Below are 16,134 nucleotides of genomic sequence, written 5' to 3' on the forward strand. Positions count from 1 at the left end.
AAACTAAAATGGCAGGGTGAATGGGAACCTGTGCAAGGAGTCAGAGCAAGGGGAATCAAGGACAAGAACAAATGACAGAAAGAGGAATAACAGAAGTGATAGGGGGAGGTATCAATGGTCAGAATCTAACAAGACCACAGTACAAAAAATAGTGAAATGGGACAAGGAATGTTAAAAAGACATTGTATACAGCATTAGAAATAAAGTGGATGAATTAATCATGTAAGTGGATCCAATATAGTTGGGAGACATGGCTAGACGATGACCAGGATGGGAACTGAACATCCAGAGGTATTTCGGAAGGAGGGACATAAAGGAAAAAAATGGTGCAGTTGCATTTCTGATTAAAGGTGATATCAACACAAAATTGAGGAAAGATATTCATTCAAACAACATAGAACTTGTGTGGGTGTTGTTGAGAAATACCAGAGGAAACAAATGATAGAAGTGATGTTGGGAATGGCACCAAACAGGAAATCAGAGATACATGCAGTGAAGCAACAATCTTAATTATGGGTAACCAATGATTGGACAAATCAATTTAGTCACATTACAATAGAGGAGGAATTTCTAACATTTATGTGGGATCGTTTTCTGGACCAATATGTTGATAAGCCAACTAGAGAACAGGCCATTTTAGACTAGGGGTTGTGCAATGAGAAAATAATAATTGTTATTGCAATCATGAGAGACCCTAAAGGATGGGCAACCATAATATGATAGAACCTTTCATCAAGATAGAGAGTGTGGTAGTTGATCCTGAGATTAGAGTCCTGAATCTTAATAAGGGAAATTATGATGGTGTAAGGCATGAACTGACTATGATGGATTGGGAAATGTTACTGAAAGGATTGACAGTGGATAGGCAATGGGAAAAGTTCAAAAGGTGAATGGATGAACTACAAAAATTGTTTATTCACCTGACACAAGAGCAAAAAGAACATTGGCCAAACCATGGCTTTTGAGGGAAGTGAGATTGTATTAGATGCAAAAAGGGGCATGCAAATCGGCAAGAAAAAACAAAAAAATCTGAGGTCTGGGAACAGTTTAGAAATCAGCAAAGGGGGACCAAGGGATTGACTAAGGGAAAAAAATAGAGTATGAGAATAAACTTGCAGGGAACTGACAACTGACTGAATAAGTTCAAAGATTGAAAACTAATGTAGGTCCCTTACAGTCAGAAATGGAGGATTTATAATGGGGAACAAAAGAACAGCTGATGAGTTAAATCAATACTTCACTTCTGTCTTCACAAAAGAGGGAATGTACCAGAAATGATGAGGAAGACAAGGTTTCGTGAAAGGGAAGAAATTAAGCAAATCTCTATTAGTAGAGAAAGAGTGTTGGAGAAATTGATGAGATTGAAGGCTGCTACATCCTCAGGGCCTGATCACCTACATCACAGAGTAGTTAAGGAAGTGACCCAGGAAATAGTAGCTGCATTGATGGTCATCTTCCAAGATTGTTTAGACTCTGGAACAGTTCCTACAGATTGGAGGTTATCTAATGTAACTCCACTGTTTAAAAACCGAGGGAGAGAGAAAATCGGGAAATGTAGATCAGTAAGTGGTAATAGGATGATGTTAAAGTTCATTATCAAGGATTTTATAGCAAAGTACTTAGAAAACGATGGTGGAACTGGACATAGTCATCATAGATTTACAAAAGGGAAATTATACTTGACAAATCTACTGGAATTCTTTGGGGAAGTAAAAAATAGAGCTATTCAAGAGAGCCAATGGATGTGGTTTATTTGAACTTTCAGAAGGCTTTTGACAAAGTCCCATATAAGCGATTAATATGTAAAGTTAAAGGATATGAGATTGGAGGTAGTATATTGAGATGGATAGAAAATTGATTAGCAGACAGGAAATAAGGCCTAAGAATAAATCAGTGTTTTTCTGAATGGCAGGCAGTGATTAGTGATACTGCAGGGGTACTGGAACCCCAACTTTTCACAATACATGGTAATGATTTAAATGAGAGAACTTCACATAATATCTCAAAATTTGCAGATGACTGAGGTGGAAGGGTGAGCTGTGCAGAGATGCTGCTGTGTACTTTCGACAGGTTGAGTGTAGTATAAAATGGATATATATGAGGTTCTCCACTTCGGTAGCAAAAATAGGAAGGCAGATTATTTTTGAATAGTTGTAAATTGAGAGATGGGGATATCCTCGTGCACCAGTTGCTGAAAGTACGCACAGAGATACAGCAAGCAGGCAAGAAGGCAAACTGAATCTTGGCCTTCAGAATGAGAGGACTTGAGTGCAGGAACAAAGATGTCTTACTGCAATTAGACGGAGTATTGTTGAGGCCACACCTGGAATATTTTCAACGCTTGTTACCTCTTTACTAATCTGCACTTCTGCTGTCTCAATCCTTTTTAAAATTTTTTTAAACTTTTCTTCAATTGAACCCTTTCCCCAACTAATTAGGAGGAAGCTCACAACTCTAGCTATGTGATTCATACTGGTCCCAGCATGGTTCAAATGAAGCTTATCCCAACAAAACACCTCTTTCTCTTTCTCCAGTACTGGTGCCAGTCCCCCATTAAATCAGAACCTATTTAGAGTCATACAGCATGGAGACAGGCTCTTCGGCCCAGGTTATCCATGCTGACCAGGTTTCCTAAGCTGAACTAATCCCATTTGCCTACATTTTGCCCTTTTCCTCTAAGTCTTTCCTATCCATGTACCTATTCAAATGTCTTTTAATATGTTATACTCGTACCCACCTCCACCATTTCCTCTGGCCACTCGTTCCATACGCACACCACCCTCTACGTGAAAATATTGCCCCTCAGGTCCTTTTTAAATCTTTCCTCTCTCACCATAAATCATATTCCTTCCAGTTTTGGACTCCCCCACCCTGGGGACAAAGACCTTGGCTATTTACCCTATCCATGTCCCTCATGACTTTATAAACCTACTCCACATATGAGCCATCCTTGATGTGAAGAAGTTACCCCTACAGAGAGAGAGAGAAAGAGAGAGATGGGAGACAGAGAAGGACACTCAGAGAGATGGAGAGAGACAGACTGAGAGTTGGAGAGAGAGAGAGAGAGAGAGAGACCCAGAGAAACAGAGACAGGCAAACAGAGAGAGAGAGAAAGAGACCCAGAGAGACAAACATATAGACATTTATTCCATATTAATCGTTGAGCCAAGCATTTACCTCTCCCATCTTATTTACATTTCAAAATTTGCATGTAGGTCAGGTATCAATCCACGGATTATTACTGCTAAGAATCTGGTTTTAATTTAGATCTGAGTCACTTGTAATCCCTCACTTGTAATTTCTTTCCTGTCTGCAACTATGTCACTGAGGTACCAATGGATCACGCCAACTGAATCTTCTCCCCCCCCCCCAACCATTCTAAATTCCTCTCTAGCTCAAAAGAGATGGCTTTAACCTTGTCACCTGACATAGCAACACAGCCTTTTTTTGGATTCTGTCTTTGCAGCAGAAAACAGTATCTGTTTCTCTCATTACGTTATCTCCTATCAGTATCCTGCATTTGAACAGTGTTTTGGACCCACCATGTTGTGGTCAGTTCCAGCTCACCCTCTCCGCTGTCTGTACTCTAATCTACGCTGGGTAAAGAAGCCATGTACCTATTGAACAAGCGCACTAGCAGAGGCTTGTTCAAAGCTAAATTCTGGATCCACATTCTTGATTCACTCATAATTGCACCTCCTGTCCCTGAACATTGCCAAAATTTAATGTCATTAATCTAAGGAGGTGGGGGCATGACTGTTTCAGGACACAGTGTCCAGGTAACTCTCTCCCTCTCTGATCTGTATCTTGGACTCCAGCTCATCAACTCTGATCCGGTGTTCATTGAGCTGCCAATACTTGTTGCAGTTTTAGATCGCAGTGGCAATCTCCAACTCCCTCACAGTACAGCTGTAAGACATTGTCCACCGAGCTATCTCTATTCTACTTAATTAATTAATTTGGATGTTAAATATTTTAATAACAAGAGGCGAGGAAAAAAAAACAATTGCTTCCCAGTTTTCCTGTGATGTCGAATTTAGGCTCTAATAGCAGACACAGATTTTGCTGTCTGCTGCTTTTATTTTGATCTCCTACCACTGCTGCCCCTTCAATACTTCTCCTTATGAAGCTGCTGTTCCTGTGCTCTCCCAAAAATAAACCTAACCTACTCAACCTTTCTTCATAGCTAGCACCTTCCATGCCAGGCAACATCCTCGTAAACCTTCTCTGCGCCCTCTCCAAAGTGCCCACATCCTTTTGGTAATGTGACAACCAGAACTGTAACAGTATTCTAAATGTGGCCGAACCAATGTCTTGTACAATGTTAACATGGCTTGCCAACTCTTATACTCAATATCCCGTCTAATGAAGGCAAGCATACTATATGCCTTCTTGACCACTCTATCCACCTGTGCAGCAACCTTCAGGGTACAATGGACCTGCACTCTCAGATCTCTCTGCCCATCAACTTTTCCCAAGGCTCTTCCGTTCATTATATAATACGCTCTGGAATTAGTCTTTCTCAATGCATCACCTCACATTTGTCTGGATTGAACTCCATCTGCCATTTTTCCACCCAACTCTCCAGTCTATCTATATCCTCCTGTATTCTGTGACAGTCCCTTATGCTTTCTGCCACCCCACCAATCTTCGTGTCATCTGCAAACTTGCTGATCATACCAACAGTGCTCTCTTCCAGATCATTTATGTATATTACAAACAACAGTGGCCCCAACACTGACCCCTGTGGAACACCACTGGTCGCCTTTCTCCATTTCGAGGAACTCCCTTCAATTACTACTCTCTGTCTCCTGATGTTCAACCAGTTCTTTATCCACCTTGTTAGAACACCCTGCACACCAAGTGACTTCACTTTCTCGATTAGTCTACCATGGGGAACCTTATCAAATGTCTTACTAAAGTCCATGTTTATGACATCAACAGCCCTTCCTTCATCTATCAACTTAGTCACTTCCTCGAAGAACTCTATTAAGTGGGTAAGGCATGATCTCCCCCACACAAAACCATGTTGCCTATCACTGATAAGCCCATTCTTTTCTAAATATAAATTGATCCTATCCCTCAGTACCTTCTCCAGCAACTTTCCCACCACCGACATCAGGCTCACTGGTCTGTAGTTACCCGGAATATCCCTACTATCCTTCTTGTACAGGGGGACAACATGAGCAACCCTCCAGTCCTCTGGCACCTCACCTGTATTTAAGGATGCCACAAAGATCAGGGCCCCAGCTATTTCCTCTCTCGCCTCCTTCAGCAACCTGGGATAGATCCCATCTGGTCCTGGGGATTTGTCCACCTTAATAGCCTCTAGCCTACCCAACACATCTTCTCTACTTATGTCAACATTGCTAGTCATCATTGCTTGTGGGATCTTGCTTTGTGCAGTTAGGCTGCCCCGTGACTACTCTTCAAAATTATTCCATTGGCTGTAAAGCACAGACATGCTGAGTTTCTGGACAGGCGATATATAAATGTAAGTCTTTCTTTCTTAGTGCCCGCTGTGTGATGGTCTGAAGGGGTCTCCTTGATAGCAGCTTTGGAAACCTGTCACATCACACACCAGGAACTGGAAAGAATTCTGAGCAGTTGGGGACACAAGAACACCACTTTCTGCTTGGTGCATCAACAGATGTTTTGAGTTTTATTTTCAGCTGAAGGTTGGCAGGGGTTGTGGAACAAATGACAAGGTGTCTCACATTTTCTTGGTACGACCAGAAATGAAGGCCATTCCGACTGGGGGCTATCTGCTTGGACACGTGTTTAAAGTGAACAGCAGTAATTTTCAAAATACACAATGTCAGCATTACTCACAGGACATTTAATGAAACAACTACCAGTGACCTTTCCACTTTCTCTCTAAACGCTAGCGAGCTGGTGCAGAGCAGAGCTGTTTGTTGTGAATATGCAGAAGAGCGACGAGGGAACTCTTGGGGCTGTTTAACTTGGAGAAGTGGTGACATCATTGCAAAGTCGTGAATCAGATTCCTTAAAAAACGTTCTGGAAACTTCCACTTAAAAATGTACATGAGCAAGGCTGTCATGCGGTCAGCATAAAGTTAAAAGATTAAAAAAAAAGTTAGATGTAACTCCAACCATGCTCATGACAACTTTTAACTTGCTGGCAGATAGTGAGTAACGTCAGTTGTAACACTCCCTAGTCTCTGATTGGGTGCTGCTCAGTGATTAGCCGTGCCCAAAGCCAGTCACATATACACTGAGATCAGTCTGTTCAAACGTGTGTGTGTGTGTACTGTAGATGAGGGACTAGTGACTCTTAGGACTGGACTGGGAGCAAGCCCTCCCAGTTCAGTGACTTCCCCCACAAGGGCTTCAGTTGGTGACCAGCGTTGCGAGAGAGCTGTGCTAAAACATGTTTCATCCTAACAACCGTTAAAACCCTCTTGCCTTTTAAAGGATCAGCAAATAACAACGAGCAACCCTCGGGCTCTGCTGATGTAAGTACAAAAACAAGCTACTTTTCTTTGAAAACTCAGTTCAAAACAAGTGTCACTCAGTCAAGTCCGGCTAATTAAACTCCCGCAGTTCCATCTCCATTCATTTAGCAAAGCAATTTTATTCTTTAAACTCGGGAGCAGCTAAGTTTACAAGCAGCTTTGAGTTTCCAGACTGTGTCAGGTTTCCAAAGTATTGTATGGAGTTACTCAGAGCCAGACTTAAGACCATGTAAAGTGCAGCTGCTGTTTAATAATTAACCCTCCGAGCTACCTTATCTTCCTTCTTTTTGCACCAGAAATCAACAGCTCAGCATAGCTATTTATGTTGCTAGCTATAAATACTCCAAATACGCTGGTGGTTTTATTTGGCATTGGGCACGGGGATAGAAATATGCCAATAAGTTGACTCTGATACTGTAACTGTCAGTGAGAATCATACAAAATCTTAATGGAAAGAATCTGCATTTCTATAGCACCTCTCCCAACGTGCTGTAAAGCTGATTCAGTACTTTTGAAATGTAGTCATTGTTGTTGGATAATCAGCAGCTAATGTGCAGACTCCTAAAACAGCAAAGTGATCATGACCAGTTAGACTTTTTTTTAGATGATATTGATTGAGGATCAACAATTAGTCAAAACATAGAAGCAAGCCTTAATTCTTGCTCAAAACAATTCCATTGTCAGTTTTTCCCATTTCACCCAGGAAAGCAGAATAAACTTTGATTTAATATCTCATTTGAAGGACACAGCGTACGGCACTCCCTCGATACAAATCCTCCAACAGCGCAATGCTCTATCTGTACTGATCCTCCAACAATGAAGTGCTCCTTCAGTACTGACCATCCAACAATGCAGCACTCACTCGGTGTTTAACCTTCAACAGTGTAGTGCTGTCTCAATACTGACCCTCCAGTAATGCAATCCTCCCTCAATACTAACCCTCTAACAGCGTACTGGTCCATCAGTGTTGATTCTCCAACAATGCAGTGCTCTCTCATTACAGACCCTCTGACGGTGCTGTATTCCCTCAACATTGCCCCTCCTACAGTTTGGCACTAACCTCAGACAGTGCAGCGCTCCCTCAGTGCTGACTCTCCGACAGTGTAGCGCTCCCTCAGTGCTGACCCTCCAACGGTGTAGCGGTCCCTCAGTGCTGACCCTCCGACGGTGCAGCGCTCCCTCAGTGCTGACCCTCCGACAGTGCAGTTCTCCCTCAGTACTGATTCTCCAAGAGCGCAGCGCTCCTTCAGTGTTGACCCTTCGACGGTGCGGCGCTCCCTCAGTGTTGACCCTCCGATGGTGCAGCGCTCCCTCAGTGTTGACCCTCCGACGGTGCGGCACTCCCTCAGTGCTGACCCTCTGACGGTGCAGCACTCCCTCAGTGCCGGCCCTCCAGTGCAGCGCTCCCTCAATGCTGACCCTCCGGTGCGGCGCTCCCTCAGTACTGATTCTCCAAGAGCGCAGCGTTCCCTCAGTGCTGACCCTCCAATGGTGCTGCGCTCCCTCAGTGCTGACCCTCTGACAGTGCAGCACTTCCTCAGCCACTGATTCTCCAAGAGCGCAGCGTTCCCTCAGTGCTGACCCTCTGATGGTGCAGCGCAGCGCTCTGTCAGTGCTGACCCTTTGACGGCACAGCGCTCCCCCAGTGCTAAACTGGAGTGTCTCCCTGCAATATCTGCTCAAGTCTCTGAAGGGATGTTGTACACAGAATGTTTTGTCTCAGGTGAGATTACTACTATTTTTCCTTTTGCAACTTCTGTTAGAGTAACAATGTCTAATCTTTTCTGTGAAACCAAATAGCCAGCCACAAGCATGTATGTATATGGTCTTGATTGAAAGATTGTTTTACTTTGTGAATCAGTCCTGAACTTGGGGACACTGATTTTAAATTAGAGTCACCTTTTGGTCAGAGATGAGGAGAAATGTTTTCTCTCTGGGTATGAGTGACTTTGGTACTGTCTGCTTCAGAAAGCAGTGGAGGTGGGGTCATTGAATATTTTTAAGGTGGAGATAGATAGATACTTGTTAGGCAGGGTAATTAGGTTGTTACAAGCTCCTGCTTGTCGACATATTTGCAAAATGAATATTTTCGGGTCTAAGATAAAACTGTGTTATGCCAAATTCTGTGCGAAAATGGACCACATTGTAATGAGTTCCATTCTATAGAAGACCACATTGTATCGAGTTACATGTTATAATGAACCACGTTATGCTATCAGACCATATTATTATACCAAGTGCTGCATTATACTGTTTGTAAGCACAATATATTTTAGGAGAAATTCAAGTTAGTTGGGCAACAGGACAGTTGCTTTCTGACTTTGTATCTTTGATCATCCATGAGACCAATTACTGTTGGAGAAAAGGGGACATGTAGGTAATACTGTTGGGGAGTGTTTAGCTGGGTCATAGGCTTAGCATTCACTGCTCAGTATTTTAGCGATGGAATTCACAGGTTAGGGCTGGCATCCTTCCATCTATGAACACTGATGGAAGATATTTCTAATCACATCGTTCAGACAAGTTATGATATATCTGGAACAGGTGGGACTTGAATCTAAGCCTTCAAGCTTAGAGGTAGGGACCTTATTACTGCACCGCAAGACTCCTACGAATACTGATGCAGCAAACAATTTGCTGTCAGATCACCTTTCATTCAACTCCTACCTGAGAACAGTGGAGAATGCTCATATTTAGAAGACTAAGATGCCTCAAAGCTGTACCTGGTGACTTTGTCAACGGTTTCTACAGGAATAGATTGATAGATAATCAGGACTTGGGTTTATGTGGTGCCTTGGGTGACCTCAGAATGTCTCTAAGTTTTTCCCTGCCAGTGAAGAAGTACTTTTAAAGTTTAGTCATGTAGGGAGTCATAATATGAAGTGGCCACTAATATGTTGAGTTCCTGCTATATCCCAGAACATAGTCTACTATTGTGTTGAACTCATAATAATTGGGCCAAGTGAGACATAGGCCTTATAATGGATTAACTCAGTATAATGCAGTGTGCTGTAGACCTTGTGCTATAGCAAATGATATTATAACTAGGCCAAGTGTAACTTGGTCCATTATTGCATGGAACTCAGTGTAACATGATCTTCTGCAGAGTGGAACTTTGTATAATATGGTTTGTTACAGAGTACAACTTGGCACAATGCACTACTGATTTGGATGCAAAATATTAGTGTACCATCTGAATTATTTATGTTCAATTTCACATGATTGATAATGTGATTCCCTGTAGGATTACTGTTGGAATGTAGTGTGCATTTTGCCATGAAGTGAAATATTTGTGACAATCCAGTTTTCCTCACATTGACTGTTAGCGTGAGTGTGAATGCAGAGCAGCGCAGGTACTGGGAAGCTTTCTCCACTTTTCCACTCAGGATGAACTGTGGATTTATACAACTCAGTGCAACTGTTGCACCCTGACAGATAGGTTACTAACGAAGTATGATGGTCCCTGACTCTCTTTAGGCCAGTCTACACACTTTCACATGTTCTTGTATTGTTTGTAAAGAGCTAGGAATTGATTAGTCAAGAACCAACTGTATGTGTATGTGTTCCAGTGGGGCCACATTGATGGTTGTGCTAAAGAATCAGAACTGTGTAACATGACACCAGCCTAGGCAGACTCCTAGCCTTCTATAAGCATCACATATAGAATCCCTACAGTGCAAAGAGAGGCTAGATGCACCAAAGAGTATCCCATCCTCTACTGTAACCCCATAAGACAGCTAACATACCTCGCCTGAAAAGATTTGAGTTAAACACAAAAAGTTCCAAAAAGTGGTTAGTACTGCTGCCTCACAGTGCCTGAGACCCGGGTTCAATTCCCGCCTCGGGCGACTGTCTGTGTGGAGTTTGCGCGTTCTCCCCGTGTCTGCATGGGGTTTCCTCTGGGTCCTCCGGTTTCCTCCCACAGTCCAAAGATGTGCGGGTCAGGTGAATTGGCCATGTTAAATTGCCCATAGTGTTAGGTAAGGGGTAAATGTAGGAGTATGGGTGGGTTGCCCTTCGGCGGGTCAGTGTGGACTTGTTTCCACACTGTAAGTAATCTAATCTAATCTTTCAAAATCTGAAATGTGATTATTTAAACATGTGGGAGCCAGTAAACCTACTGACAATCTGAGAAGTTTTGTTATAAATGGGAAGAACTCAATAATAGAGTGTTTGACTCAATGATGGTTATTCCCTCTTCGAGTCGAAAGCTCCTAAATTCTAACACTAATAATCCAGTAGGATCAAGTAGGTGTGAGTATCCCCTTCCCATTGTATCGACTGTGGAAGCTCATAAGCTTCTGGTTTATCGGGGTAGAACTAACACCCCTATACTGAATTGACTTCAGTATAAATGGTCAAAATAATAGAAGTGATGTTGTCAGTGTTAATCACCCTGTGAATCCTTCCATTTCTGAACTCAGCTCTCCAAAGAAATCTAAGATGTAAAGACAACATCAAATGCAGAAAGGTGACGATCTGAGAGAAACCCTGACATTCCCTCCAAGAACACCAATATATTCCTGAGATCCCCCAGTTTGAAAACCTGGCATGCCACTCTGCATATTGTATGCCAATTCTATGTGGCTTTGAGTAATGTATTCATGACTGTGGGATCAGGTGTGACCTGACGTGACTACTGGTGTTCAACATTGTTTCAGCTTGCCATCTGCACATATTCGTAAACAAATATTGCATCACCTGTCATTTTGCCTCTGAGGTTTTAGTTTGGAATTATGGTCTTCACTGTAATCTGCCTGTCACATCCATCTTTTCAAAGTTTCCATCACAATTAAAAGTGTGACTATGTGTGTGTATATGGAACACTGAACTATTTACCATTCAGTGATAACCCCCAGCAACTGTTCCTGGCAGAGTCAATTCTTCAGCTTTTTGCTGGTTGCAGCTGACTGGGAGCTTTATAAACTTTATACTTATGATGTGTTGTGTTAGCTCATTCTAGAGTTAAGAGTTAATCTATACTTTGTGACCGAGTGCATTCTTCATGCATAGGCACAGGCAGTGGTATAATTCCAGTTTGCCAAAGTGCATGCTACTTTGAAAAAGTCTAACCCTTAACTTGAAGTTTTATTCTGTTCACAAACTCAGATAGAGCTATGTGAACCTTGACCATAGTATCACATCAAACCACAATTAGATTGACCCGTTACATTGAACATTGCTAATAGAGTCATAGAACCATGGAGATGTTCAGCACGGAAACAGACTCTTTGGGCCAACCCGTCCATGCCGACCAGATATCCCAATCCAATCTAGTCCCATCTGCCAGCACCGGCCCATATTCTATTCATATACCAATCCAAACGTCTTTTAAATATTGCAATTGTATCAGCCTCCACCACTTCCTATGGCATTCCATACGCGTACCACCCTCTTCATGAAAAAGTCGCCCCTTGGGTTTCTTTTATATCTTTCCCCTCACAACCTAAACCAAGCCTCTAGTTCTGGACTTCCCGACCACAGGGAAAAGACTTTGTCTATTTATCCTATCCATGCCCCTCATAATTTTGTAAACCTCTATAAGGTCACCCCTCAGCCTCCGACACTCCAGGGAAAACAGCCCCAGCCTGTTCAGCCTCTCCCTGTAGCTCAAATCTTCCAAACCTGACAACATCCTTGTAACTCTTTTCTGAACCCTTTCAAGTTTCACAACATCTTTCCAATAGGAAGGAGACCAGAATTGCACGCAATATTCCAAATGTGGTCTAACCAAAGTCCTGCACAGCCACAACATGACCTCCCAGCACCTGTACTCAATACTCTGACCAATAAAGGAAAGCATACCAAATGCCTTCTTCACTATCCTACCTAACTGCGACTCCACTTACAAGGAGCTATGAACCTGCACTCCAAGGTCACTTTGTTCAGCAAACTCCCTAGACCTTACCATTAAGTGTATAAGTTCTGCTAAGATTTGCTTTCCCAAAATGCAGCACCTCGCATTTATCTGAATTAAACTCCATCTGCCACTTCTCAGCCCATTGGCCCATCTGGTCTACATCCTGTGGTAACCTTCTTCACGGTCCACTACACCTCCAATTTTGGTGTCATCTGCAAATGTACTAACTACACCTCTTCTGCTCACATAAATGACGAAAAGTAGTGAACCCAACACTGATCCTTATGGCACTTGGCTGGTCACAGGCCTCCAGTCTGAAAAACAACCTTCCACCACCACCGTCTGTCTTCTACCTTTGAGCCAGTTCTGTATGCAAATCTAATTTTCTCCCTGTATTCCATGAGCTCTAACCTTGCTAACCAGTCTTCCATGGGGAATCTTGTTGAACGCCTCACTGAAGTCCATATAGATCACACCTACCGCTCTGCCCTCATCAATCCTCTTTGTTACTTCTCAAAAAACTCAATCAAGTTTGAGAGACTTGATTTCCCATGCACAAAGCCATGTTGACTATCCCTAATCAGTCCTTGCTTTTCCAAATACATGTACATCCTGTCCCTCAGGATTCCCTCCACCGAGGTCAGGCTCAATGGTCTATAGTTCCCTGGCTTCTCCTTACCACCCTTCTGAAAGAGTGGCGCCACATTACCCAACCTCCAGTCTTCCAGCACCTCATGTGTGACTATCGATGATACAAATATCACAGCAGCCCAGCAATTACTTCCCTAGCTTCCCACAGACAGTTCAGGTCCTGGGGATTTATCCACCTTTATGCGTTTTGGCAAACCATCTCTAACTATTTCAGTGTTATTGGGAATTTACTGTATGTCACAAAGCCACTTCAACTTGTATGTGAATGAGCAACATACTAAAAGTTGTGTCCTATGCACAATTTCATAAAATGTTTGAGATGTGAATATGATGTAGAATTTTTGTACATGTAATTTTTGAGGTTATCAAAACATTGTTTATGCTTATCATTTAACTGGACATACTATAATAATGTTGTGTTTGTACCAGGTAAAAGCATAAAATACTGGAAATACTCAGCAGGCACATGTAGAATGTGTGGAGAAAGACACAGAATTAATGTATTACGTTGATGCACTTTCATTAAAGAATCAAGGGGACCAATAATTCAGAGAACAGGAGCAAACTGAGAATTTGAATTCAATTTACAAAACCTGGAAATAAAAACTGAGGGCAATAAAAGTGATAATGAAATTCTTGGATTGTTATTAAAAGCCCAACTGGTTCAGTGATATTACTTTGGGGATGGGAACTGGCTGATTTTGGTTGGTCTCAGTCTGGTATTACCTATGTGTGAGTGTTGCCTGTGTCTGTGCTAACATTAGAACATAACAAATAGGAAAATTAGTAGCCAACATGGCCCCTTGAGATTGCTCCATAATTCATTACAGTTGTGGCTCATTTCTGCCTCGACTCCATTATCTCTTCTCTCCAGTCTTCATCTTTTGATTGTCTAAGAAATCAACCAATCAATCGCCTCCTTGAATATTCTCAACGATTGAGCATTCATCATCCTAAGGGGTAGAGAATCCTTCACATTCTCAATCCTCTGGGATAGAGAAAGCCAGACATTCACAGCCCTGTAGGGCGGGAAGTTCCAAGCATTTGAAGCCCTTTGGCGAGAAAATTTCTCGTCATCTCAGTCCTCAATAATAGGTCCCCCTTATCCTGACACAATGCCCCCATGTTTTAGATTTCTCGGCCAGGAGAAACAACTTCTCAGGATCTACTGAAGTCACTGTCAGATTACTGTTGGCCCCTTTTATTTGAGTCATTAATACTGCTACATCGATCCTTGTAATGCCCCAATTGTCACAGCCAGCAATTTGAAAATTCCCCATTTATCCCTACTCCTTGCTTGTATCCTTAAACTAATCCTCTATCAATACTAATAGTCCACCCTACTCCCTGAACCTATAGCTTACATATTAACCTTTTCAGCTGCACCCTATTAAATGCAATCTAAGTAAGCTGCATCTACTGATTTTCCATTATTTACCCTAATTGTTCCTCAAAAAGTGTAAACATTTTGATAACCACTATTTCCCTTCTATGAAACCATGTTGACAGTGCCTTGGTCATATTCTGAATTACTGAGCACATTGTTAATGTTTCTTCCAAATAGATTCCTGGATTTTTCTGGCGTCTGATCTAAGTCTACTTGGCCTTTCATTCTCTGGTTCCTCTGTCATTCATTTGTTTTTGAATATCAATGTTACATTTACTAACTTCCAATCTGCTGGGGCACTTGCAGAATTTAAGAATTTGATCATTTACGAGATCATGCTGGCAGAGTGGGGGTGGTGTAGTCTGAAAGTAGGCATCATGCTGTGCATGCCTTTTCTGGTACCTACCTTCCCAGCCCTGATCCCACCACAATTTTGACTGTGGGGAGAGAGACTACAGGTGACCCACCTACACTTGGGGTAGTCCTGTTTGCATGCTTGTATTTGGCAGGTAGAGGAGGGGGGTCATTTTGAAGCCTGCCAGATCTAGTGCATTGTAATACTGGCAGAGAAGGAGTGGGCACCTTCTCTTGGTGCCACCTGGTAAATCAGAGAACTTCTCCACCCGAAGGTCTTGCTCTGTCCCCAGGCCTTTCCCAGCCCATCCTCACTTCTCTTCCCCACTTTACTGAGGCTTGGCCAAACTGATAACCCTTCTCTCCATCTGGCTCCAACAATGACCACCGTTGAGGAGTGGATACAGTCCCTGACAGTAGCCACTGATCCTGATGGAGCTCTGCAACCAGAGAGCGACCAACCAGTTCATTGGCTGGCAGTCCCAAGAGAGAGAACACCCATCTCCAATGACAGTGGTCATTTTGCCCTCAGAGTCTTAACATTTCTCCAAATGCAAGGCAGTCTCTCTGATTTTCATTGGGGAATTAGGGAATTATCTGTTCTAGTTTTGTGAAATCCTTAACAGTGGTTCTCCTGTCCCTGCAGTACCTCTTTAAATCCTAGGATTTAGGCCATCTGGTCCTGGAATTTGACCATTTTAGTATCTTAAGTTTCTCTAGAGTATTTTCTCTCTGCTAGTATTAACTGCCTGTTCTACATGTGTGTAGAATGTGTGTATATACAGTATCAGACAACCACATCAGAATATCACTCTGCAGTCTGACAGTATTCATTTTGGGTTCTCATGCATAATTACATTCACAAGTCGAACACTACTGGGAAAGATTTATAATTTATGAAATGGTGTCAGTCTCTCAGCATCATATTACAGTACATGGTGACTAATGTGAGGTAATAAAAGATAAACTAAACTACTTAGCAGTAATTTAAAGACCTAACAGATTTTAATAAACTTTCAGGAAATTGACAGAAGTTTCCTTTTTAAAACTGAAGCCAAGTATTCAAACTTTAAAATGACTTTTTTTCCCTGAAGGGATTCTGAGTTGAAGAGTTAGCTTTTTAACAAGAACACGTATCAACGAAATAAAAGAGCTTTCGCTTTGCTGTGGTACTGAACTGTTACAACTCTTAAAATGCATCTTTATCTTTTGCACACTCTTCCTCGTGCAAAACAGGATAGGTTTATACAAATTAAACTTACATTTATGTAGCATCCTCTGCGATCTCAGTGTGGTTGAGCATGCTTCACAGCCAATGGAGTTTGTTCACATGAAATTTAATTTTATTTACTGCACTTTATTCAGCCCCTCAAACATAACTCCACAGAGGTTGCTGGAAAAGCTCA

The 16,134-nt window shown here is 42.2% G+C and overlaps 1 protein-coding gene across 6 annotated transcripts in view; it reads left to right on the forward strand.

The window, feature by feature from the left end:
• The first annotated feature begins 6,250 nt into the window (after positions 1–6,250).
• The window catches only part of mical2a (microtubule associated monooxygenase, calponin and LIM domain containing 2a), a 296,251-nt gene continuing 286,367 nt past the window's right edge, over positions 6,251–16,134 (forward strand). For 5 of the 6 annotated variants that reach the window (XM_060838999.1, XM_060839005.1, XM_060839007.1 and 2 more), the window contains exon 1: positions 6,251–6,476. The gene's annotated coding sequence lies outside the window, so the exon portion shown is untranslated. Of the gene's footprint in view, positions 6,477–8,171; positions 8,200–16,134 lie in introns of those variants that run through there. The other variant, XM_060839004.1, reaches the window with a different exon arrangement.

This window comes from Hemiscyllium ocellatum, chromosome 18 (assembly GCF_020745735.1).
Source record: "Hemiscyllium ocellatum isolate sHemOce1 chromosome 18, sHemOce1.pat.X.cur, whole genome shotgun sequence".
Lineage (NCBI taxonomy): Eukaryota > Metazoa > Chordata > Chondrichthyes > Orectolobiformes > Hemiscylliidae > Hemiscyllium > Hemiscyllium ocellatum.